Here is a 4,397-nt window from a genome sequence, read left to right on the forward strand (position 1 = left end):
ATGATTTTTGTGATTTTTTCATTAGAAATAATTTTAAGTTATCTGTTGAAATGAGTAGTACAGAAACTAAAGATAATTCTGGTGCTTGTCTGAAACAGTATATTTTAAAATATTTAGTATTCTGTTTGTATAATATCCATAGTCTATTTCATTCTCTCCTAGATATAATACTTTGAATTCGACATTGTTTTACAATATATAGGTTCATTAATAAATGTGGCCTTTCAGATTGCATTCCATATAGAAACAGTTTAAGATTCCTTTAATTCCTAGATCCTTATAGAATTTTATTTCTTTGGGATAAAATGACAATGTTATCATATTTCAAAAGTTTTATAAAAGTTATGCTATATAAAGGCCTTTCTAAAAAGGTGAAGATTGAATACACTGATATCAAACTAACTTTTATTTCTATTAATTACATGTATTATTACACTTGTACATTTGTAATCAATTTTTAATTACTTTTTAATTTCTTGCATCTGAAGAATGAAAAATATGGAATACTTCACAAATTTTCATATCATCCTTGTACAAGCACCATGTAAAACTCTGTATTGTAATTTGGGTAGACATGCTGCTGAAACATGTAGTATCCTGTAAATTTAAGTAGTTAATGATGCAATCTTAAGACAGGCATATATCCTTGGTTGCCTATTTGTGACAAGGAAACCTTATTGTTCCCAAAATTTCTATGCATTGATTTCTGTAAAATTCTGTGTATGGTGGAAAAAACTTATTATTTGTTCGATTGCTCACATTTGCAATTTTTGTCAATGATTATTTTAAGTCTTTTTCATTTGAAATTTGATCATACATTGAAGCCTTTATAGCTAGGTCCAAAGGTGATGGTTTTTCAAATACTTATTTATCAACTGATTTAGCTTTGTGGCGCTAATGGATTCAAAGTAAGCCTTACTTAAGAGCTACTTCTAAACTTCGGCAGCATAAAATTTCCCAAATGAGGGCTTATTGGCACAAATGTCTCCCTGACCCTTTACCCTTGCTCCATGTAGGAACAGACCAACCAGAATATCTTACCCTGATAGCATAGATTGTCTTACTGGAGCAAAACTAATCTTAGTTACAAGGGATCATAGAGAGACGAACAGTTCAGACAGAAATGTTCAGACTAGAAGGTATTTTTTCAAAATATAATTGTTTATTACACCCTACTATTTCAAAAGTAGCTAAAGCCAAGAAGGTGAAAAAATTGTTCATATGCATGATTCCCTAATGTCCTGGCCTGTCTACCATCCAACCAGGCAGGAACTTACACCACTGATTTTCTATCACCAAATATATTCCATAGCACCAGGAGAAGTCCATATGTTTCTCCTCGTTATTAGGCCTTAATTTGGTAAAGTTTTAATCACAGTGTTTCCTCTTGTCTCTAGGCTGTACATCTCTGAATGGTAATGCTTTAGTTCTAATTCTACCAAACACTGAGGTAGAGGTAATGGAATAATACTTTCAAACAGTTGCCTTTGATACCATAACCACAACAGAACAATGCAAAACATTTTCATATATTATATATAATTATATATTTTATATTTATATGTGCTGATTTTATATTTCACACAGTGAATTTTACTAGAATTAATTGATAATTTGACAAATTAATTGATATTTATTCCAATAAATAGATTGGAATATAAATAATCAGGATTAGCAATATATTAGAATATAAAAAGTATCAATGCAATGTTTTCGGTATAAACTTGTGATATGTTCTAAGTGTTCTTGGTCTTCTGAATTCACATGGTAAAAAAAAAATCCAATGTTGTTTTCCTCTAATCTATAAGGGATTTTACTCTGCTGATGTTTATTGTTTTAACTCGCTTGTCCTAAACTGTTTTTCTCCATATTTCTGAAGCATTCCTACTGATTATACTCAAAATTTATTGATATGATGTATAAAAGCTATTATTCTTCTACAGGATTCACGGGTCCTAGGATCCCAGGTCCCAGTTATCCGCATCATCAGATAACTAGGGCAAGAGTTCTCACCTAGGCCCAGGCAACATGCCAGCAGAAAGTAATTGAAGACCCATCTCAATTTCTCATTTCCTATATTTCAGGGCCCCAATTCCTTGAAATGCAGGAATTAGCAGTAAGCAATTGGGAAATGCAAGGCAACCTAAAATGCAAGATGAAATCACAAAATGTGAAAGTACAGTAATTCAAACTTTCAATTTTCAGATGACCATCCCATATGAGTGAACAAGACCACAAATGTTACAAGATTATTTGTAATACCCCTCTCCTAATGATTAATAAATGATTTCATTCCAACATCATCAGGCCAAAAAATAGTTCCTGGAACGATAGATTCGTAATTGTCTACCAATGCTAGGAATACTTGACATAGAGGTCAAATATAATTCAGAAAATCATTAATTGAGAAGATCCTTAGTGCTTCAAAACACTGGTACTTCAGTAAAACTTGGTTCTGTAGTATAAAAATGTTGTCATTCTCAAACAAATGATAACCTACATTGAATCTCCTGAAAGTATATTCCTTTTCAAATAAACTTTTTAAAATCACATTTGCCAAAATAACACTTTACAAGAAGTTGATATTTAGTGACGTTACAGGTTTTTCAAGTGTAGGGAGCAAGTTACAATAGAGTTGATTTATTTACTCTGCACTAATGCCAAACAGGTTCAACCATTCATTAAAGTGTAGAAATAGTACCCCCCTCCATTTGTGCTTTTCTTTAGGTGCCTTTGAAAATTTGTTAACTAGATCAGCCTCCCTTATTTCAAACCAAAACATTAGCTAATAAAGTAAATTTCATCACATAATAAGTACATTTTAAAAAGTCATGAATAGTTGCCGTATCATATGGTGTTTTATGTTTTCCCTATCTGTTTAACATAGTAAGAAATATGACTTTAAGTCTTGAATATGGGTACTAATCAGAGATTTGACAAACATAAAACTGTCTTCTATTTCTATCATATTCCTCTACAGTAGTAAATTTTTAGTTTTCTTCTTTTGCCAAAACTTATAGTAGTAGAAAATATTATCCCATGTAAAATAAAGTAATCACAAACCACTGTACAAAGCCATTTATAAAACTGGTGGTTAGGAACACATTCTAAGCCGTTTTTAAACTTTCTTGTTGACTACAGATTAGTCAAAAAAATCAATACTGTTTGGCGTCTAATTTGAATTAATTATCCATTTTTAATCAGAGGACCTTCAACTTGAATGCTATCCAACTAGACAATATTTTCACAATATACTTACCAATATTTTGAAAAAAGAATAAATATAGTCCATTCTCATACTAAAAGGGAAAACAGTTTAATTCTATGGAAATTTATAACTTTTAAAAGTAAATAAGTTGTTAAGAAGACAGAATGTATGTGTTCTTCAACATTCCAATGACTCGTAACTACTCATTTTCAAATTCGGAAGATTCCATACCTGAGAGATTCAAAAAAGTACCGGCATGCATGTTATGTAATTCTGCAATAGATGAGTTTTCCAAAGGGATGTTACAGATTGAGGGTCAACAGAAAAAAAACACATTTTGGTAGAGAATAAAACTATGTAGCATTGGTAATAATTAATTCTTCAAGAGTAAGCAATTGTTTATCACAGTAACCTAGTATTTTTATGACCATCAATACCAATATTTATGATATAGAGTCATCCTAGCCCAACAGTTTCCAACTTTTAGGTTGCACCTCAAACTTCCCTTCATTCATATCATGAATAGCTTATCTCTATTGTGAAAAAATACAACTCTACTAATGTGATGCCATACATGTTCTGGAAAGAATACAATAATAAACTGGGTTGCATCATTCCCCGCCCCCCCCCCCCCCCGTGCCACTGGTATTCTTGAGATCGGAACACTTGCAAATATTATTTATATTTATACTTTTTAAACTATCTTTTAAATTCTGGATGCTAAGATCGGAAGATTACAGTTCAAAGCCCACCCAGGCAGAAAGATTCCCTAGATTCTTATCTCCAATAAACTTCTCAGCAAAAGCCAGATGCAAATGGCACTGAGGTTGAAGTGGTAGGGCACGAGACTTGAGCATTAAACAAGCTCAGAGACAGTGTCCAGGCCTAGAGTTCAAGCCCTAGGACAAACCAATAAAATAAAAACAAGTCCAAACCTAACATTTTTCTCAGTGTATACAGTAGCAAATAATTAAGGAAATTGCTTCCTGTGTTACATACAGGTAGAAAAAAGATGTCACACGATTATTCTCTTCATACCATGTTATACCAAAGACTCCAAAAATTGCTCTTATACTAAATTTATAAATTAATATCATCAATTTTTTGGCAACTCCACATTATCTATTAACTAAGTTCTAATTATAACTCTCTTGAATGAATATTCTAGGGAAATAGAATGCAAAATCAT

The 4,397-nt window shown here is 31.8% G+C and overlaps 1 pseudogene; it reads right to left on the reverse strand.

Moving 5' to 3' along the window:
- Positions 1-492: 492 nt before the first annotated feature.
- LOC138826580 (U6 spliceosomal RNA) lies at positions 493-589 on the reverse strand (annotated as a pseudogene).
- Between the last annotated feature and the right edge of the window lie 3,808 nt (positions 590-4,397).

This window comes from Dipodomys merriami, unplaced genomic scaffold (assembly GCF_024711535.1).
Source record: "Dipodomys merriami isolate MVZ:Mamm:240054 unplaced genomic scaffold, mDipMer1.0.p SCAF_144, whole genome shotgun sequence".
Classification (NCBI taxonomy): Eukaryota; Metazoa; Chordata; class Mammalia; order Rodentia; family Heteromyidae; genus Dipodomys; species Dipodomys merriami.